Source organism: Myotis brandtii, unplaced genomic scaffold, assembly GCF_000412655.1.
Source record: "Myotis brandtii unplaced genomic scaffold, ASM41265v1 scaffold21, whole genome shotgun sequence".
NCBI classification, from domain to species: Eukaryota; Metazoa; Chordata; class Mammalia; order Chiroptera; family Vespertilionidae; genus Myotis; species Myotis brandtii.
In genome coordinates, this window is record NW_005357846.1 from 2,670,140 (window position 1) to 2,693,621 (window position 23,482).

At 35.1% G+C, this 23,482-nt stretch overlaps 1 protein-coding gene across 9 annotated transcripts in view; it reads right to left on the reverse strand.

Moving 5' to 3' along the window:
- Positions 1–23,482, reverse strand: part of ADGRL2 (adhesion G protein-coupled receptor L2) — a 282,141-nt gene that overhangs the window by 208,068 nt on the left and 50,591 nt on the right. For all 9 annotated transcript variants that reach the window (XM_005865701.2, XM_005865705.2, XM_005865708.2 and 6 more), the window contains exon 2: positions 13,780–13,821. The gene's annotated coding sequence lies outside the window, so the exon portion shown is untranslated. The remainder of the gene's footprint in view (positions 1–13,779; positions 13,822–23,482) is intronic.

Consider the following 23,482-nt stretch of genomic DNA (forward strand, 5'->3'; position numbering starts at 1 on the left):
CAAAACGTCTTTACTCCTTTATTTTTCTTCCCTGTTGGCTCATTAATATCTCTGCTCGCATGTCATCTCTTCAGAGAGGACCCTAACCACCCTCTCTGAAATAATTCTCTCTGACATTCTCTAACCTTTATGTTTTTTATTCTCCAAATCACTGGCTGCCATTACTTTACATACTTAAATTTTTCGTTCTCCTATATTGAGGTACAAGCTTTATGAGTGCAGGGAATTTGATTTGTTTGGTAGTGTATCTCTAGGCCTTGTCTGTACCAAACACTACTCAATGAATATTTGTTGAATGAATGAGTGAAGTCAAGACTATTAGACTTTGGTTAAAAATTGAAAGCCAAAATAGGTAAAGGGTTATAATATAGGTAACATATATTGAGGACCTAGTAGGTATTATGCATTAAGTATTTATATGCATTCACACATTTAATCATTATAGCAACCCTATAAAACATGCATTATTATCTGGTTAAATCATCTGTTGCACATCATACAACTAGAGAAGTGTAGAATTAGGATTTTAGCCAACATAGTTAAGTCCATAGTCTGAGTACTTCCGCTGTATGCTATACTGGGAGAAACTGACTGTTCTAGCTATCAGTATATCTCTTGACCTCTATGAATTACTACCAGAGACCTTCTAAATGAGACTATGAAGTATATACTGATTATCTTTGAGAAATGGAGGAGAGGGGATATGAGATGAATACTTTACTGTAAACAAAATTGCAGATTCTTCAGTGAAACTGATGTTGCTGGGATGAGGGTGGGGTTAGCCTAGATTATATTTATAAAAGACCATTTTGTGCACATTAAAAATGATTATTAGGAAAAGTATAAGATCAGTAAAATAAGTTATTCAACTCAATCACATAGATTTGTTTCTGTAAAGTTAATAAACCAGTATATCAGGGCAATAGATGTATTTGGATTCTAGCAAATCATTTAATACAATCTTTCTTTATATACTTGTGGGCCAGATAGAGAGAAATAATGAATTTAGGGATAGTACTACTATGTGTTTTCATAACTGGCTGAATGAGTGTACCCAATGGCAATGTTAATGAGTCTGTCAGCCTGGAGAAAGGTTTTACAAGTGATACACCACAGGCCTTTGTCCTTGGCCATGTATGATGTGAACATATTTATCAATGAATGAGATGTAGTAATAAGAAGGCATGCCTATTTAAGAATGGCTACATGCAGTAGGGGTGGTGAGTAAATAAATACATTGGATTATAAGTTCTGTATCTAAAAGCTCTTAACAACTAAAACATGGACAGAATCTAATAATACATGATTTGATTGGAATAATTGTGAGGTCCAAAACATCAACTGCCTAAATTTGATTAGAGGGATATGTGACTTAGCAACAATACTCATGGGGAAAAAAGAGTAGCTTTACTTGACAGTGAATTAATGGTAGGACAGGGTTTGAAGAATAAGAAGGAGGAAGAGATGGAGGAGGAGGAGGAAAAAAAAGGAGAAGAGGAGGAAGAAAAAGAGAAGAAGAAGAAGAAGAAGAAGAAGAAGAAGAAGAAGAAGAAGAAGAAGAAGAAGAAGAAGAAGAAGAAGAAGAAGAAGAAGAAGAAGAAGAAGAAGAAGAAGAAGAAGAAGAAGAAGAAGAAGAAGAAGAAGAAGAAGAAGAAGAAGAAGAAGAAGAAGAAGAAGAAGAAGAAGAAGAAGAAGAAGAAGAAGAAGAAGAAGAAGAAGAAGAAGAAGAAGAAGAAGAAGAAGAAGAAGAAGAAGAAGAAGAAGAAGAAGAAGAAGAAGAAGAAGAAGAAGAAGAAGAAGAAGAAGAAGAAGAAGAAGAAGAAGAAGAAGAAGAAGAAGAAGAAGAAGAAGAAGAAGAAGAAGAAGAAGAAGAAGAAGAAGAAGAAGAAGAAGAAGAAGAAGAAGAAGAAGAAGAAGAAGAAGAAGAAGAAGAAGAAGAAGAAGAAGAAGAAGAAGAAGAAGAAGAAGAAGAAGAAGAAGAAGAAGAAGAAGAAGAAGAAGAAGAAGAAGAAGAAGAAGAAGAAGAAGAAGAAGAAGAAGAAGAAGAAGAAGAAGAAGAAGAAGAAGAAGAAGAAGAAGAAGAAGAAGAAGAAGAAGAAGAAGAAGAAGAAGAAGAAGAAGAAGAAGAAGAAGAAGAAGAAGAAGAAGAAGAAGAAGAAGAAGAAGAAGAAGAAGAAGAAGAAGAAGAAGAAGAAGAAGAAGAAGAAGAAGAAGAAGAAGAAGAAGAAGAAGAAGAAGAAGAAGAAGAAGAAGAAGAAGAAGAAGAAGAAGAAGAAGAAGAAGAAGAAGAAGAAGAAGAAGAAGAAGAAGAAGAAGAAGAAGAAGAAGAAGAAGAAGAAGAAGAAGAAGAAGAAGAAGAAGAAGAAGAAGAAGAAGAAGAAGAAGAAGAAGAAGAAGAAGAAGAAAAGCAGAAGCTAAGGCAGGGACAGGAGAAAGAGCAGGAGGAAGAGGAAGGAAGGGGGTGGGGAGGGAGAGGGAGAAGAAAAATCATACTTTAAGCTGCATTAATAACTTTAGGATTGCATAGGTTAATGGAGGACATAATCTGACTCTATTTTAAGTTGTTTCAATGATCATATTCAGTTCTGAGAACAGCGTTTTAAGGAAGCTCTGGATGAAAAGATTACAACACTTTCAGTATTGAGCAGCCTGCGTGGGAAAGGAGCTTAAAAAAAAGTTTTTTTTTTTTCTCATATGAGAAAAGACTGAAAGAATTGAGGAACCTTAGCCTGAACATTGTTATATTTAATAGCTATATCAGAATGGTATAAACATAAAAATAACAGTTTTAATTATTATTTAGCATTTACTATTTACTAGCAAGGTGATACACATTTTACATTGATTAATGTGAGCCACGACTGCAAGCAGTGGGTTCTGGTTACAGATTAGAAAATTGAGGCCGAAAGAGACTAAGTAACACGTCCACAGCAATAAAAGCTGACAAGTGACAATGCTTGACTTTGAACTCAGGTCTGTCTTCTTCAGTGCCTGCCCATGAATCCTCTACAGCAGATTTCCCTCACTAGAAGGAAACAAGATTATGTTATGTGTGTGTGTGTGTGTGTGTGTGTGTGTGTGTGTGTGCTTGACATAAGTGGTGATGAATTATGTAGAATAATAGTGAATCTAAACTGTTTAAAGTACAAAGTCTAGAAAGAGATATATAAAAGTGTTAAGTGTGGTTGCCTTGGGCACTGGAAATATAGCTATTTCCTTCTTCTACCTACTTCTTCCAATTTCCCAAATCTCCTTTACTAAAACTTAATAAAAGTCTCACCTGTATTTTTGGAGTTAAAAACTAAGTGGGAGATGGATTGCCTTTATTCCAAATGGCCCAAAGAAGCTGGATTAAGATGCTTTTGATGTGTGATGAGGCACATTTCCATTTAAAAACAAAGCCCCTTGTAGTCAGAATTTTTAAAATATACAAAATCTGGGTAGAACAAACAGCGAGCTTGCTGTGCCTAGAGATGCTAACCAAGTTTGGAAACACTAAAATCTTGTTGTACTATGTGGTCAAAATTATAATCCAAAGACTCCACAACGTTAGAAATATGAGCCAGGAAGAAATAACCCAAGGACTAGGTGGTTGGCTGGTATATCACTTCAAGCTGAGCCCTTTTAGTCTGCTTAAGGGGCCTTGCTTTATAAGTACTTTTAATAAAATATTTGTATAGTGCGTACCTGAATGTATACATTTCAAACAGGAAAAGGAGACCATGGATCATATTTAGTTTTTCTAACAGCCTTTTACAAAGTATGCACAGAGAGGAAAGACTCTACTGAAAGAGGTCATGCTCATTTGTTTATTCGAGTTTCAGGGTCCTTCTGGCTGTTGACAACTGAACACAGAATAAGTAAGTGGTCCCTCCAGGAAGTGTCATTTGGGCAAGACCTCTACTCACACACTCTACCTCTCTGCTTCCATTCCAGGCTTGTAGAGGCATCCTACTTATTTTTTTTTAACTAGGAGTTTCTTTGACTAAACTGAAAAGTTCAAAAATTCAGGAATCATGTCATGTTTTAATCTTCCTATCTATATATATAAAACCCTAAGCAACCAGATGACTGGCCGGTAGCTATGATGCACACTGACCACCAGGGCGCAGATGCTCAACGCAGGAGCTGCCCCCTGGTAGTCTGTGCGCTCCCACAGGGGGAGGGCCACTCAGCTGACCAATGGGCACCAGATGCCTGGCTCATGGCTGGTGAGCGCAGCTGCGGCAGCACAAGCCTCTCCCGCAGATACTCTCCCTGCACGACCCCCCTCCTCCAACCTCCCCCACCCCGCTGCAGCGGCTGCAGAAGTCCACTGATCCTGCAGGCCAGGCCGAGGGACCCCACCAGTGCACGAAGCCGTGCACTGGGCCTCTAGTATTATATAATGCTTGATATAATAGACACAAAGCAAATACTGACTGGATCAATTAGTTTGGCAAGTTTTCCTTTTGTTATTAATTATGGTTGGAAAAGCACCTTTGATATCAAATACAGACTAACAGCAGAGTTTCTCTCTAAGGATTGCTATTATTTGTTATTTTTTCTAGGGTTGTTATTTATGTTTCCTATCTATGCGTAGATACAAAGACCCATTGCTTCAGCCTTGAAGCCTTTCTTATTTATATTTAAAGTACAAGAGCAGTATTATTTTTATTTTCAAGGTATAAAGCTGTCAATTTTTTGCCAAGTGATGAGTATATAAAATTGAATTTATAATATTAAGGTTTATAGTAGAATTTGAGATGTTACATCCTTCTTTTTTAAGGTGAACTCTAAACCCACTTTTACTTGTGATCCTACCACACAGTTAGTATCAGTATATATAGGGCCAGGCCACAAAATCACTACAAGAGAAGTAAATGCTTCTGCCAGTCCTTTCTCACAGTTGGAGGCAGTAGTGAAAGGGATGTCCTCATGCTGAAACACTTTACATATAGTGAACAGATTGGATAGGCTTCATTTCTTTCTGCTATTATACATATTAAAGTGTCTTTATGGTATTTTTGTAGCTTCTCAAAAGACAGACATATTGTAACATAAAATAGATGTGGATCTTTGACAAAAAATTCTTGAAATACACTGTGAATGTAAAAGACTCACAACTTCAAAAGAGTGCAATTAGATTTGTTATTCCTAAAACACTATGATCACAGAAGGCAAGTAAGAAATGTGCACAAAAAGCTAAAGTAAGAAGTTTTGGGTAAACTGTCACATGAGGGTTAATAAAACGATGGTCAAATTAAAGCAACAGATGTCCACTATTCATAAGATCAAGTTAGGAACCTATTGGAAATACCAATTTCTAGCCTACCTGCCTGTAGATTCTTATTCAACAGATATGGTCTAGAGCAGAGATGGCGAACCTTTTGAGCTCGGCGTGTCAGCATTTTGAAAAACCCTAACTTAACTCTGGTGCCGTGTCACATATAGAAATTTTTTGATATTTGCAACCATAGTAAAACAAAGACTTATATTTTTGATATTTATTTTATATATTTAAATGCCATTTAACAAAGAAAAATCAACCAAAAAAATGAGTTCGCGTGTCACCTCTGACAAGCGTGTCATAGGTTCGCCATCACTGCCTTAGACAGTGGTTCTCAACCTTCTGGCCCTTTAAATACAGTTCCTCATGTTGTGACAGGTCTCTCGCAGTTCTGCATGCTTTGCAAGAAAGGCACAAACTGTCCTTTGCTATTAACTGTCTTTTCAAAGATGTTTGTACAGTAACTAACCTCGGGAGATAAGAGGAAGGGTCTCCTAGAGCAGTGGTTTTCAACCTTGGCTGCACATTAGAATCACCTGGGAATCTTTTTAAAATCCTGATTTCTGGGCCTCATCCTCCGGAAATTCTGTTTCTTTGTTACTAATGTTGTGGCCCCGACCCATAATAAAGAAACAGAATTTCTGGAGGATGAGGCCCAGAAATCAGGATTTTAAAAAGATTCCCAGGTGATTCTAATGTGCAGCCAAGGTTGAGAACCACTGCTCTAGAGCCTGAAAATCTGGAATTAAACATATGCCACCCAAAATTCCGGTGCACAGCCAGGCTTAGGAACCATGGACTGTGCACTGGGGATAAGAAGAGCGGACAGAAGACTTTGTCGTCAACAAATTCACAATCAAGTGGCATGACCATGAATACTTGATTTAGAATGAGGAAAGCTGATGGTTGGTTACTGGTATATTTCAAGCAAGGAAAGCAAAGCCTAAACTAAGGTAGTAATGCTGGGAACAGAGAGTAAAGCAGATACTTGGGAGACATTTTGTGGGTAGATTGGACAGACAGGGTTGTTTCCTCTGAGAACTCTCTCCTTGGCTTGTAGATGATGGTCTTCACCCTCTATCTTTACATGGTCTTCCTCTGTGTGTATCTGTTCTAATATCTTCTTTTTGAAAAATTTTAAATTTTTTCAATTACAGTTTACATTCATGATTATTTTGTATTAGTTTCAGGTTGTCTTAATATCATATTTAATAATAGACAGACATGGTAATTGACCATACCTTCACTACACCTCCCATTGGCTAATCATTGAAATATGCAAATTAAACACCAACAAAGATGGCGGTTAATTTGCATACGTAGGCATGAAGCGGCAGAGCGAAGACTGAAGGTGGCTCCGGCCGGAGCGAAGGCCTGGGTCCCGGGTGCCGGAGGAAAACCCGTGCCGGCAGCCAGGGGAAGGGAAGGCCTACTGCATGAATCTTTTCGTGCAACAGGCCTCTAGTCTTCTTATAAGGACGCCAGCCATATAGGATTAGTCTCACTCCAATGACCTCGTTTAACCTTAAATACTATTTGCAACTATAGTCATATTCTGAGGTTTGGGGGTTTGGACTTTGACACATGTATTTGGGGGGCGGAAGGGAGACCCAACTCAGCCCATAATACCTAACTAGTAAATAAATTAAAATGGACCAGCCAAGTCCTTAACAGAGCATAAAATGCTCCCTAATTTTAATATTCTTCCCTTAACTTTCAGCTCCTTCCTCTTTTGTTCAGGTTATGCAAAATCTCAGGTAGAAAGTAATTGGAAAATAATATTACATCCAGGAAGGGCTTCTTGCTAGAATCCCTTTTAATACCAGAAGTTTAATTGTCTAAATACTAGTGGTCCTAAACCTTGTCATAAGCAATAGTCTTAGGGAATCCTTCTTACATTGACCTGCCTCAAGAATAATTCAGAAGGAAGAGGTACAATCTGGTCAAGGCAGGGCTTCAAAAGAACTTACCTGAGGACTCTTTCCAGTTTCCTTCCCATGTGGTGAAAAAGGTATTCAAGTCATTTTTCATTCATTGCCTTCTATGACTATCAGCATGCAGGGAAACCATCTCAGAATTTAATTTTATTTATAAAGTGTACTTATCGGGACCATTTTGGTTGTAAGTTACAGATACAACTCAAATAATCAAAGGCACTTTACTGGTTCGTAGACCCCTAGAAAGTTTAAGAACTGGAATGAAGTTTCAGAATCAGCCTTCCTTGGGATCCGTCCACCAATACATTCTCACTAGACCTGAGATTCTATTTGTAATTCCAGTTTTAAAATGACTAGGAAGACTATGATAGGAACCATGAGAAGTTTTATTTCACATTCACAAAATGGATTTAAGAAAACGTTAAAGTATCTGACAATATTAAGTGCTAACAAGAATGCAGCATTATTTGAACACTTATCTTTACATTCCCGGTAGGGGGTGTCAAATGGATACTTTGCACAACAGTTAGGAATTATCTAATCAATTTGAAATTTTCCACACTCGGTGTCAAGTATATATTCTAGAGCAGTTTCTCAACCTTCCACAATTGACATTTCAGTTCAGATATTCTTTGCTGTGGGGGCTGTCCTGGCCTTTAGAGCATCCCTGGCCTCTACCTACTCGAAACCAGTAGCATCCCCCAAGTTTTGAAACCAAAAATATTTTCACACATTGGCAAATATTCCCTGGGGAGCCAAATTGGTCTAGGTTAAGAAGCACTACCCTAGAGAAATTGTTATACATTTCCACTTATACATGTTCAAAATGTTCATAGCAGCATGATGTGTAACAGTAAAAAACCAAAAACTGGAAGCACCCCAAATCCATCAGTGTGGAAGGAGACAAATAAATTAAGTCATTGAATGGGACACTACAAAACAGGATGAACTGAGAACTCATGGGCATGGACAACAGTGTGCTCATTGTGAGGAGGGAGGGGGATAGGTGGAGGTGGAAGGGGGCATAGAGGGGATAAATGGTGATGGAAAATAAACAAACAAGCAAACAAACAAATAATAAAAAACAGTATAAATTAATGAATTATATTTATGTGCTGCAAATGGTTGAAACTCAGGAACATGACGTTGAATGGAAAAGTTACAAATACATATCTTTTAATTTACATATTATTGCAAGCATGTAAACCAAACAATAATATGTTTAGGGATTCAAATACATGAGCTAAAATTACAAGGAAAAACAAGGGATAGAGAAAATTTAGTTTTGGTTAAAAAAGGTTAAGGAATTTTAAAAGGCTACACAGAGAGCTTGAAAGGTATACAGGGAACTTGGATATCTACGATTTGTTATTTCTTATGTATTTGCAATTTTATTTTTTTGCTACTAAATATTTAAAAACATTTTCCTTTAAAAATAAGAAGCAAATATTTTAACTTTAAAAATCATGTAAAACAATTCAATAACACACCAGAAATGTCTTTTATTTCATGATTTTGATTTGTATATTTGAACTGATATGAAATGGTAATAAATCATTTGAGAAGCCAACTTTGGACATTGCTTAGGAAAGTTTGGAGGTTAAAACAAACTCTATTAACCACTCATCAAGAAAGACGTCCTGTCTTCAAAGCAATGGCTACTAACAGATAACATAGAACTAACTGCTTTAAAAGCAGTGATTTTTTTTTAATGGATAATCTAGTGGCTGTAATCAGTGCACAGAGTGAACTCCCTCTCGTAAAAAGCCCCATCAATTGTTTTTTGCTAATTAAGATGAATATTATTCTTGTTAAATGAACCAAAAAGTTTGTTTGAAACCGGAAATCCCAACAGAGATCTATATTCAGCAAAAATAATTGCATGCAATTTTATTTGAAGGAAAAGGAAAGGACTGTTTTTATCTTTGCTTTTTTCCAAATCTTAAAAGTAATCAATCTGTTGGCTAATTAATAATGATTTAATACTACTATCATCTGACCTAAAAATTGACTTTGGATATATTGGAAAAAGTGGTGGAATTTTAAAAGATAAATGGCAAAATGACTATTGACTACAATTAACTCCAATATAGAATTTTTGTCTTTAATGAAATTAGAACATTTTTATTAATGTTCTCAGAAGTAAAATATATTATACTAGTGGCCTGGTGCATGGATTCGTGCACACTGAAAGGAAATTAATTAGAAGAAATATTTTAATATCTCTATTCGCCCTTTCTCTATAATAGAAGTGTCAACCAAATTCACGATCAACAATGACAGATCAAAACATGCACATGCGTGAGTCAATTTAGCCTTTTATATATATAGAATAAACTTGCTTAATTAGACCAGCCTTCTGATTTAGCTAAATTTTTTCCAGCCCAGTGAAGCACCCCAACTTCTCTTTCAGGTAATTGTCAGCAGCACAGCAGTTAATGTCAACATGAAGCAGATTATTATTGTAGATCACACAGGGAGAACAAAAAGTAAAATATTTAACTGCAGCAGTGTTTGACTATATTCTGTACAGTGAGAAAACCTGAAGTCATTTTCAAGGTCCACCATTTCTTACTTCTTTTCAGTCAGGTCAAGTTTCTAAGCTTTCTAAATCTCTGTTTTCTGGCTAATGAAAAGAAAATAGGATTCCACCAAGTCTTCTATCTACCTACTCCAGGACTTCTGTGAGGATCAAATGAGATGAGGCACATAAAAACGCTTCACAGACATTTGGTTAAAGTGTACAATGTTTGCATCTGGCTATAAAGCAAGTCATGTTCCTGGGCTGAAGAAACTCCAAGGAGGCTAGTCACTAGGGAGAAGAAGCCGGTGTTGTTACGTGACATCATTACCCAGTGCCCTCAGCCACCATTTCTGGGCTTGGCTGGCTGTGAACTGCATTTTGTGCCATGGGGTCTCAGCAGCATTGGCTGCAATTTGGTGGAGTGTGACTCCGGGATGGTGGCGGGCCTGTGTCCCACATGGGGGAAGCTGAGTGTTGCTTTGTGGGCACCAGGTCCATGGTGCCTTTTCTCTGTAAATGGCCAGTGCATGTCACGGCAGCTCCTGCGTTGAGTGTCTGCCCCCTGGTGGTCAGTGTGCATCTTAGCGACCTGTCAGATGGTCGGACACTTAACATATTAGCCTTTTATATATATAGATTGTTGATTGAAGACTAGATGCTGTGACTATTCAAAGAACTATGCATTCAATCCTTGCTCATTAAGTTCAGCCAGAATTGGGAATGAGAGGAAATATCTATTTTGTTGAAATGCAGATTAATTATATTGAGAAAATTGTTTTATTTAAATAGTTGACATTTATCACCAATCTATTTTTAAAAACTTGGTAATGCTGAAACTTTATTGTTTTAAAGTTTAGCTTTAATAGATATATGACTACAAAATATGTATCTACATTTCAATTCCATTCATATAGTAATCCAGAATGTCTGTGTGCTTAAATTTGCACACTTGCAAATCAAAAGAAAGAGTTTGAATAGACAGATGTTTTATTTATCCAATAATTTATCATATTGATCTTGCACTGGTTATAGACAGGAGGTTAATTTTGTTAATATGCTTTCTAAAATGCTATGTTATGTTAGTTGTACTAATGGTGGTATAGAATGGATACAAAATAAAATTATGAATTTTGATTCTCCAATCTAGCATATTAACATCTTGGCAGCATAAAATTTTTTAAAATACACATTTCTATATACAAATACATGTAGGAATTTGGTTCCTCACTCTTAGAAAAGACTAATGCTAGATTTCCTTTCATACATAATATACAGTGTTATCTCATTCAAAGCAAAGTGAGAAAATTCAGGTTAAATTTTAAGGTACATTTAAAAAATAATAATATGGAAAGAATATTATCAAAATACACAATGCATAATCCCTCTCTTACACAATATAATTTGGATGAGACTTTCAATATAAGTGAATTTTGCAAATGAATGAAATTTACCCTTTTATTCATTAAAACCTTTCTCATTCTTATAACTCCAAATCTCACAGTATTATCTTATTCTCTGTATAATAAGTTTAAAGATATATCCATTTTATTGCAAAATTCTAGGGCTAGAAAGGAATTTAGATTTTATAAAAAATCTTCCAGTATAACTGCCTGATTTAACACATCAAGAATTTTAAACCCAAGTATATGAAATATCTTACTGAAAATCCTACAACTGGTCTTTAGTCCCTCAATTTTTACCAGTGGGGAATGGGTACACAAAGACTTTAACTTTTCAATGCTCTAAGCTTTTGTAGTATCTTTTTTAGTTTGTGAGGTAGACAATCACAAAACCAGTTCTGGAAGTGAAGATTTGGGAAGCATTAATGTGAATAGTATTTACTCCATTTTTATGATAACAATACACGTTTTCTCATGTGTGTTCAGTACTATCAACTATAGAAAGGTGTCCCTGGCCAGTTTTCTCAGTGGTTAGAGCATTCGCCTGTGCACTGAAGGTCACCAGTTTGATTCCTAGTCAAGGGCAAGAACCTCGGTTGCAGGTTCTATCCCTGGTCCCAGTTGGGGTATGTGCAGGAGGCAACCCATCAACGTGTCTCTCTCACATTGATATTTCTCTCCCTCTCTCTCTCTCTCCTCATCCCTCCTTTCCACTCATTGGCCTGTGCATTGAAGGTCACGGGTTTGATTCCTGATGTGTGAATTTATTTTTAAAGTTTTACTTTCATATTTTAGCCTTTTCTGGCCAGACCTTTTGTTCTACTGAAAAAAAGTTCATAAAATAACAAATTCTTATGTACTGAAAACCAATGTGAAGTTTCAGATCTTTTTATTTTAGTTTTTAAATCTTTACTTTTCCACACATATGCCTAAATCCAAGCTGCACTTTTGTATTGGAGTAAAATTAATAAAATAGCTTTACCCTCACTTTAAATATTTTATTTTTTATCAAATTAATTTTTATTTTAATCCTCACACAAGGGTATTTTTCCATTGATTTTTAGAGAGAATGGAAGACAGAGGGAAAGAGAAATATTGAGAGAAATTTGGTTTCCTCCTGCCTGCACCCCAACCAGGGCCCTGGCCGGGGAGAAGCCTGTGACCAAGGTAGGTGCCCTTGACCAGTATCAAACCTTTGGTCCACAGGTCAATGTTCTATCTATTGAGCCAAACCAGCTAGGGTTAATTAATTTTTATTTTATACTAGAGACCCAGTGCACAAATTCGTCCACAGGTGGGGGATCCCTCGGCCTTTCTGGCGATCCGGCCGATCGGGGCTGGCCGGCCCGGGGGAGACTGCGGGAAATTGGCTGTGGGAGTGCACTGACCACCAGGGGGCAGCTCCTGCTTTGAACGTCTTCCCCCTGGTGGCCAGTGCGCGTCATAGCGACCGGTCTACCAGTTGTTCAGTTGACCAGTCGTAACAGTCACTTAGGCTTTTATATACATAGATTTTTAGTTTCTTCTGGAATTAGGTAGTTTTTTTTTTAATGGTATAAGATTATTTTTATTATGAAATTAGTACAGTTTCAAATAGCAAATTTCTCAAAAAGTGCTTCTGTTTTTATTATAAGACTAATACATATTTAATCTAGGAAATTCAGAATGAAGAAGGAATGAAGACTATTAAACTACCCATCTTCTTGCTGTTTTGTGTGATTTTGTGAATCTTTTTTTCTAAGCCTACAATATGATCCCAGTATTCTCTCCCCTCAATACACAAGCACACAGGCACACAACATATAATGTCTGTATTTTGTGCCCTACTATTTTTAGTTAACATAGTACTTTTTGATGATTGATTTATTTCATAGTGATTTTTTTTTTCTACTGTGAGAAATTCCTTCTTTAGATGGAATATCTAAGAACCACTTGGGGAAAAACTTCATAGGGGACAACTTGCTGAGCAATATCATTTTATATTGACTTTTTCCATTCAATAAGATTAATTTTATTGTTATTTGGATTGTAAAGAGGTTACAGTTAGAGACTAAAATTAAATATTCCCTTTTAAGTCATAAAGCATAAAGACAACAAAACTATGTGTTTAGACAAAATCATACAGTAACTAATTTGCCTAGAAGTTATGATATATGTTCTTAGAAAACAAATACTTTTAAAATTCACAGATGCTGCAAAGTCCCAGTCAAATATAAATGACAATCAATTTTTATGTAACATTATAAATTCCAAAGAATTCATATTCACTCACTCATTCTCAATTTGTACCACCGAAATGCTTTTTCTTTCTGCTCACAGAATGTAAACCACATTTATTTCTATATCTGTGATATTTTTAAATAACTTATCCCAGATAACAAAATATGAACTACACTATGTTCAACTGCAATCCTCCAGAGAAAGCAAAACCTTATATTCCCTTTGAAGAGCCTCTAGCATGCTTGGTGAGAATTTTGAACTGGTTATAGAATTTGAATGTAACATCTATTTACTTCAAGAGTATAAGCTACCTTATAATTATCAGATCATTCAACACATTTAACAATGATATTTCACTTTTACTATAATAATTCATTTTTTCTCATTTGTGTTCAGTACTATCAAATGTAGAAAGAGCTTTTTACTCACCATTCTGGGAAAGATGAAATTTACCATTGTGCCATAAATTCCCTGGAAAGCAAAGAAAATATTATGCATTATAACCCCATTCACAGGGATCCTAACTGCCAAATGTAATGCATCAGAAACAAAACAAAAATGAAGTAAATCTATTGCAGAAAACACAAATTAGTGTTGTAAGAATTCTTGAGCCTGTATTATATGGCTTGGACAGAGCTACTTTAGGATTAAGCAATTGCTGTGATAAGTACTTTCAAAGTCAAGAATAAAACATTTTATTTTCCACAAAACAAATCTTATAGGCTCAAGAGAATATTGTCAACAGGTTTTGTGTGTGTGTGTGTGTGTGTGTGTGTGTGTGTGTGTGTGTGTTTTCCTTCTCCCCTTTGGCTCTGTAGAATTTTACATTTGATAGACATGGATCAACTGTATAGTGCCTAAAACTCGAAGGGAAAATTGAGGGACCGTTTACTTTCCTAAAGTCAACATAATGACCATTTTTATCATTTATATGTAAGTAAATTTCCTGTTTGGAATCTTGAACTAAAAATCTGGTGTAAAAGCTGAGAAACAAAATTAGGAATGCAAACTCCTCATTTTCCCCACTGAATAAGTGATGATAAAGAACCATCCACTTTCTTATGATTTTCTTTTTATTATAAACAGGGTTTTAATTGCATCACATGATAAAAATTAGAAAAAATTGTATTTTGAAATGGTATTTGTTATTGCTTTTTAAATTTTAAATTAACATTTACTTTCATGTTTTTATTAGTACAAAATAAGCTCAAAATCTCTAATATAAAGGAACATGTCAGAGTGTAAGAAAACATGCTTTTCTTATATCCTGATAATTAATGTTAGTAAGTGTTAGTCATTTTCTGTATGTTTTTAAGTATCCTAAACTTAATTTAGACAAAACATTCTGAATTCATCTCCTTCTGCCAAAATTAGATGATGGCTAAAGAAATTATAATAGGTAACATAAGCAGAAAAGGAATTTGCTTGAATTTTTGGATGATGATGTTTCAGATCTTTCAATATTACAAGTGAAGTATTTTGAATAAAAATTATAGTGTGTTATTGTAATTTGAAACCATTATTTCCAGGAAAGGTAATACTTCTGCAAATGACAACTGGCTAAAATTTCAAAGTATAAATATTATGTTCACAAATCTACTGACTTTTTGCTGGAGAATAAAATTATGATTTAAAGTGTATCTTAAGATTTTCACATAGGGAATATCTTATTTTTTAGATATTTTACTCTTTTAGAAACATTTGGATAGTAAATATGGAAGTGTGGAAGTTGTAATAATTTAGGAATTCTCCCCACAAATGCAGTTTCTTTTAAGGAAACTATTTTTCATAGTAAATAAAAATATTAACTTATTTTAAAATTTTTACTTATTGATTTTTAATGAAATATTTTTAATGGAAAAAGTTAAAACTTGGACATACTTTTTTGCATGTGGTTTTTATTCCTAAAGAATTATTAATACAATTTTTGATATTATAACTCATATTTATAATTTCTAAATGGATTAAATATTTATCAAAGTATTTTAAACACTAGCTCCTGAAGAGGGCAGCACGTTCTAGATATTACTGAATTCCAACCTCAAATATGACAGCTTTGGCTTTAGTACACTTTTTTAAGAACTAGAGGGAAAAATCGGATATTTTTTATAGATGTCTACTCCCATGATACAAATAATCCAGCAGAAAATTCTAGGCAGCTGCATCCAAGGTCAAAACTGTATTTGATTATTAAAGGAGAACATTCAAATTAGACACCTAAAGCAATGTATTAGAAAGGGTACAACAAAACTCTAGTAAATAGACTTTCCATGAGGACTGTGTTTTATCTTACTACTGTAGACAACTTTTCCTATTGGCAGTGCATTGACTTTCAGAACTATTAAAGGGGTTAGATTTAATTATCTTCTTGCACATTTCATTTCAATTGCTATGGCAACATTAGTTGCCTCAGCAGCAATGCACACTTTAATCAGATATTTCCTCCTCGTTTCGTTATGAGCCAAAACTGTAGTCAAATTTACAACCAAGTCCTGATGAATTTGATAACACTTCTTACAATTTATTGGGCAACTTGCCTCCACCCACACATACAAATATTTTCAGAGAGGCTTGTAGCTGTTGGGCAAGTATATGACTTGATAAGAATACAGTATGCATGTGGACTTTCTTACTTCATTTTTTTTCTTTTGCTAAATTTGCCACCTTTCCTCTATTAGAAGTTTTCTACCAATTCAAAATGCACTCCAATAAGTCACTACCATGGGTCACCTGACCTCAATAGGCATAGGCAAACCAACGAGTAAAGGAAACAACTTTTAATATTCAAATATCAACCCCTCAACAAGACTATTGAGTTATTTCCCTTTTATCTGAACATACTTTGGATTGATACATAGAAGAGGCTTTTTCTATTTCTTGAAAGTGAGTAAGAGAAAGAAGGATAATAACTGAAGACAGGGGGGAAAACCTGATTTAGGAGGACTACTATAGAGTATCAAACTTAAATGGAGGGCCAAGCATGAAAATCATTTGGTCAAGCCTCAATAATACAATTTTAATGAGAAGTAAAGGCATGATGCATTAAATTGTTGATATCACTTGGGTGAATATTAACCATCTGCATTGTTGGACAAATGATCACTTTAGCATTTTGCAAAAGACTAGAGAAACTTTAGTAGGCATATAAGAAACATTTTCTGTTTTTCAGTCTGATTTAAAGTGTTAGCAAATGATATTTTCATAAATGTTTGGAATTTTACAAATAGTAACTATATTTTAATTTGATCTTATGTAATAAATTTTAAACTATAATTAAGAAGCAGAGATCTAAGATCTTCCTAACAATTTTAGTGGCTGCTAAAATATGTATTTAGGCCGTAAACATTTTATTCTGAAGTTGTATAGTTCTCTGGTAAGAAATTGTACACCAGTGGCTGACAGTAATATTTTAGCATGTTTTTTCAATCAACATTTGGTAGTGTCTAATAAAATTTTCATTAATGTAGGCAGCCTAAAAGATGTTTTCTGTGGCTGGATCTGCAGAAAGTTACATCATATATATATATATATATACACACACACATATATATGTGTGTGTGTGTGTGTGTATCTATATCTATCTATATCTATGACTAAATAGAGCATTTAATCAAAATTTAACCAAATATAAATAAGATTATTTAAAATACAGGTCTTATGTATTTTTAAATTTTAATTGGGCCGAATATTAGCAGACTATGCTCAAAATGTGGTTATTAAAAGCTAATTTCTTGTTAATGATGAAGTTTGGAAGCCGTATAACTTTAGGAATATTCTTATGTAAAGGAGACCAGTGTTTTAGAAAACTGAGATGAATGGTAGAAATCCAGATAAGTGGATTTCTATATAAAGAAAAGTTTAAAATAATTCGAAGTTCTTAATGGCACAAGGTATGAAGCAGCAAGTTCCTTGTCTGGGCATATTCCATGAACTATTTGCATCTGAACTCTTTATTTCCTGCTGCTTGAATTCTGGGACAACATTATAGAAAACATAGTAGAACCACTCCTCAAATTTAGATCTGGGAGTTAAGATGAGTCACTTCTTTAATGAATTTTTCGAGTACCAGTATTTTATGTCGGTACGGAAACCTAGCCATGGTCGGCAAACAGCATATTCAGCAGCAAGTTTGCAAATCCTACTCTGGAGAAATGGTCTAAATGAGAAAACCAAACAGTTCTTAGTGAAGAGTTATCTAAAACCTCCAAGGGAACATGTAAATAGTTCCTAATTGGCATTCTTTCAAGAACTTCAGCAGATGCCAGGGAGTGACTAGAGGAGAAGAATGAGTTCCCCTTTCAGTCCTGACTTGGCTCTTCTACCGAAAGCTGGGTGCTGCACCACTGCGTCGGTCAGACTGGTTCTCTCGATGAAAGGAAGATTTTGGCACTATCTTCAAACTCTATATTCACTTAATAAATATTAATTGCTCAATTAAGGATCCAGAGTTTTTCTTCTGTACCCAGAGAAATTAAAAGTTGAAGAGAAAATTGCACATCATGTGGGAATGCTCATCTTCAGCGAGATTGCTGAGTAAGATAAAGGAAAGTGGTAACTGCCTGGCCTGTGTTGCTCAGTGGTTAGGTGTCGACCTATGAACCAGGAGGTCAAAGCTTGACTCCCAGTCAGGGCACATGCCCAGGTTGTGGGCTCAATCCCCGGTAGGGGACATGCAGGAGGCAACCAATCAATGATTCTCTCTCATCATTGATGTTTCTATCTCTCCCTCTCCCTTCCTCTCTGAAATCAATACAAAAACATGTATGTAAAAAAAAAGCAAAGTTGTAACCAATTTGAAGTATATATGAGGAAATTACTTATTATTCGGTCAAAGTAATGCACACTTTTTGTGTGACACCGGATCCTGTGTAGTTCTAGTCTACGTAAGTTGGAAATAGTCTTTTTACTTTGCTTGGTTTTGAAGTTTCCTGGTGTGATATCACTCACGAATCACATGGAAAGAACCAAGGGGCTCAAAAAAGATCTTGCATAATATCTAACCTTAATGTACTCAGTGCTGTCTGGATCATGAGACCTTTTGAAGAATGTCTGTCTACCAGAAACCTCTGGTTCTATCTAAAGAACTGATTACTGGTTTTGCAATAACAAGAAAAACTAACTTTTACTTTTACTTTCAAAGATGATAGAACGTTACAAACTTCATTAAGTGTTTTATCTCCCCTGCCCCTCTAGGTCAAACCTTTACATTAACTTATGTTTTAAATTCCACCTGCTGAGATTTTGCTGGCAAATGGTCTTGAAACTTGTTTCCAAAATGCTCACCCACAAAAGCTTTTACTAGCCAATCCCATTTGGTTGGCTGTGCTCCAACACAGTCTCTGGTGAGCACAAACATTAGCTACAGAAACTCCCATGGCACCCTGAAGGAACTTTTTGATCTAAACGACACTACTAGTAAACTGAAATGTCTTTGCAAATTCATGAACGTTTCCTTATGTCATGAATAGCAGCAGTGGGAGGAAAGGGCTGCATTTGTGCAATGGTTGTTCCACGTGTGTAAACTTAGTCCCCAACTTCAGATCAAAGGCTGTCTTCAATCAACAAGTATTTATTCAGTGCCTACCATGTCTAAACTTAAGGAGGTAGAAAAAGACAAAGAAGAGCTCTTTTAACATTCTGGTATTTGTTGAATGAATGAAGAAAGCCATTGCTGGTCTGTAAAAAACACAATGGTCTAACTCTAAATGATTGTGAAATGGACATGAAAAAATTAAAGCACAATATCTCTTGTGTTAGTCTTGTCTCTAACAATTGAAATGTCTAATCTATTTCATTCCACAAGAGTCTTAATATATTTTAAAGTAACTTCCTTTATTTAAGTAGTTTTAATATCCCCAAAACACAAATCATGTAGCTTTATCCTATATGGTCCTGCACTCCTCCGTCTACCCACTTGCACTTGTTGCCTGTGGAACTTAAGGTTCTTTCCTGAACTATTATTGCTCTGATTGAGAGCTTAATGAGGGCAGGGAAAGTCTGATTTCTGTTTGCATCTGGACAGTGCAACAGGGCCTGGTAAACAATTGCAAGCATTCAGAAAATGATTACTCAATTAATAAGGAATGAACAATAAATAAGAATAAAATGGTGTTGGCCTAAATGCAAGAGTATTCAGCAAGGTAAGTGTGACTTCAATGGTCTTAGTTTGGTGGATGATATGGCACTTTTCACTGGACCTTCAAGAATGGATGGGACTTAGATAGTAGGCAGGAAGGAAATAAGGTATGTCTAGTAGAGTTAAAAATATGAGCAAAGGGATTGCTTTGGATGCAAAAATATTAATGAAATATTGAATTCTTCTTGATGGAACTATGGTTGTGCTACGGGTTAGTGATTTTGTTTGGTTTAGATGAATGGATGTTGTGGAGCAGCATTTCTCAAACCTCAATTTGCATACATGGGGATCTTGTTAAACTGCAGACTCTAATAGGTCTGGATTGAGTTGTGAGATTATCTAGTTCTAACACATTCCCAGGTGTTGTTGGTATGGGTTCAATACTCTGAATTGCAAGACTGTAGGCAGCGGTTCTCAACCTGTGGGTCGCGACCCCTTTGGCGGTCGAATGACCCTTTCACAGGGGTCGCATAAGACCATCCTGCATATCAGATATTTACATGACTATTCATAACAGTAGCAACATTACAGTTATGAAGTAGCAACAAAAATAATTTTATGGTTGGGTCACAACATGAGGAACTGTATTTAAAGGGCCAGAAGGTTGAGAACCACTGTGTAGAGGATCCTTAAAGCCAGACAAAGTCATTTGGCCTTGATACAGCAGGCATTTGAGAATGATTTTACGTTCTTAGGCAGTTAAACAGCATTTAGGAAGGTCAGTGTGTCAATCTCATGAAACGTATGATAAAGAAGGGAGAACGTGGATATAGAAAAACCAGCTGGGAGGCTGTCTTACACTTTATCTGAATATTTCACAGATTTGGTGTTCAATTACTTGTTGATTGATTAGTTTGTGTGGACATGGTCAATTCAAAAGTACTTTCTCAATGGAATAATTGTGGGTCCAGTGACTCTTTGTAAACAAGTCAAGTTTAGGTAAAACACATGGAGAATCCATGAATATTCTTCCCCTCCTTTCCATCTGGAAAAACCGTACTCATTCTTAAAAAGAACTGCAATGTTAACTCTTCTGTTCCTATCTTACTATAGAATTGTAATTATGCCTTCACATGTATTTCTCAAACTCTGATCTTATTAGATCATCATCATCATCATCATAATTAGCAATAATTGTACAACTGGAGTTTTTTTGAGTGCTTATTAGTAGTGCCAGGCAAATTGCTAAGTTTTATAATTAAATTATTATAAAAATGCTGTGAGGAATACTGCTGTTATCTCCATTTCTGTAGGTAAAAAAAAAGAGTACTTGCATGCCCTAATATAGTGTCAGCTATAGTATACTTATTCAGAGAATGATCCATCAAAATATGTTCTATTGCTTCTATTTTTGCTTGATAACTTGATCTTTGCTCCTTGATCTCCCCCATAATTATAATAATAACTAGGAATTAGTATTTCCTATGTCCCAGGTACTACTTTGGGTAATTTACACATGTTATCTCATTTAATGCTCATATAATCCTATGATTTGGGTGTTATTACCCTCATTTTATATATAAAAAAAATGTGGCACAAAGAGATTAAATAATTTGTTTGTTTCCATAGATATAGAGCAGAATTGTATTTTGAAGCCACTCTAATGTGCTACTTGTTTACTTTATCCTTAGTAACATGGAACTCTGTTTTCTTAAGTGAACACTATACATTTCTTCAAATCATAATATTTGTGAAAAGTTAATTTTCTCACAAATGAAGACTTATTATTTCTTGGCTTCTATCATCACACCACAATGCCTGGCCTGCAGGAACTCCCTGTGGGCTGGCAGACATGGAGACATGAGGCAAAGTCTTTCCATGAAAGGCCAGCAAATTTCAGATAACCTGGTCCCCCATATGCCTCACCCCTTCAATTATGCTCCAAATCCTTTATACCACAGCTCTGTCATTTAAAAGAATAAAGAGAATTCCCCCAAAACAGAAAGGCATATTCAAAAGACAGTATCCTTTAAACTTTCATTACCTTTAGAAAAAGATGCCCAACCTCTGTGGTCCTTTGCTAGTAATGGGAAAATAATGATGATCTTCCAGATATTTTAAGTGCCAAATATGATAAAATCTATTTCTTGATGGACCAACTAAACTAGAGATCAAATGAGTAAAATATTTTAATTTATTCCTCTACATGTTTAATTTCCTAATCTAAATATTTAATATTTAAATTCCAAATTGCCAAGCTTGATATTGCAGTGTCATAATTTCTGAAATTACACACTTTCACATTTTGTTTTAAAGAAAATCATCCAGTTCTCCCAAGTACACCAGTATACTTTTCAGCAAATCCATCCTGATAGCACACTCAAGCTCCACTTCATAAATTGACTTGCTGCTCTAATTGTGGCTGCGACTCTTGCACACTGAGACATCTATACATTGAACAGACTCAGTGATATCTGCAGCGTCATGATAGGATTCTCCGCATGCACGGCCTACATGGCCTGTTCTTGCTGGAATTCACTTTAAGTTCATGCAGCCAGGGAACATGCTATATGAAAATAATTTTATTATATCAATGTAAGTAAATATAAAATGTTACCTGTGCACATGTCAATTTTACTCACTTTTCTGTCACTAGGGAAGTACCATAAATTTTTTTCTGTTCAGATACTATTCATTGATATTTCAATACCTATTGTAGGTATTTGATTCCATCTTACTATAATATATAAAAAGGCCTTTAGTATAAAACAACAAAAAACAGAAAATCATCCCTACAACCATACTACTAAACTTCTGAGGGGTCTTGTTTTCATTGTAAGTCCCACAGAATATAATTGCTCTTTTTCATTATTATTCCACTTTATTTTTAAAGGGGCTGAGGGAGACATCTCTGCATTCTTACCACAAATTGTATCATAAAAATTCCTTAAATATAAAAGACTCTTTTTTTATAAATTGACCTTACAACTATTTCAGGATTATGACAAAATTTCATAGAAGACATTGACCTTGAAATTTCAAAATTATTTTCTTATTTTGAAACAAGTTTAAGTCACAAAAATATTGCAGCTACAGTACAAGTGATATTTTTCCTGAATTATTTGAGAGTAATTTTCTAATATCATAACCCCATTACTCTTGAATATTCTAACATATTTTTCCTACAAACAGGAAATATTTCTTTTATAACTGAAATACAACCACCAAATTCAGAAAAGTGGTACATCACTACCATATAATCTTCAGACCCCATTCAAATTTGGCTACTTGTCTCAATAATGTGCTTTATAGCAAAAGGATCTACTAGTAGTTTAGAATCAAGCATTGGATTTAGTTATTATGCCTCTTCAGTTTCTTTCAGTCTGGAAGATTCCTCAGTTTTCTCTTGAGTAGTATGGATTTGACATTTTTGAAGATTACAAATTGCTTATTTTGTAAGATGTTCCTCATTTAAGGTTTGTCTTCTATTTACTCATTATTGGATTCAGGTTATCTATCTTTGGCAGTAAAATAGCAAAAGCGATTTATTATTTATCTCAATGCATACTATCTGTTGGCACATTATTTATGATGTTAATATTAATCTCAGAATAATGGTAAAATTGTTCCTTTTTGTTTTCTATAAGTATGTTGTGGGGAAGTATATTAACTTTCAACTTATTTCTTTATTTATATCAGTATGGACTCATGAATATCCATTTTATCCAGTGGGTTATAATCTGCTCAAACCATTATTTACTTTGATGTTCAAATAGTTTTAGTTATGGTCAGTGTACTTTTTATGTCTTTGATATATCCCTAGCATTGTTTGAGTCCTTCCATACTTTTGGCACAATAAGATATTCTAGGCTCAATTTGTCTTTTTCATACCTTAGCTCTGGAATCAGCTATTTTTTAAAGTAGTTCTAGTTTTTCTAGTTGGAAATAGTATTTAGAAACCAAAATTTGGGAGGCAAGTGTGCCCATTGTTGGCGGGGGAGGGGGGGGGTGTCATTGTTCTCAGGATCTGGAACCAAGAAAATATATGTATCCAAA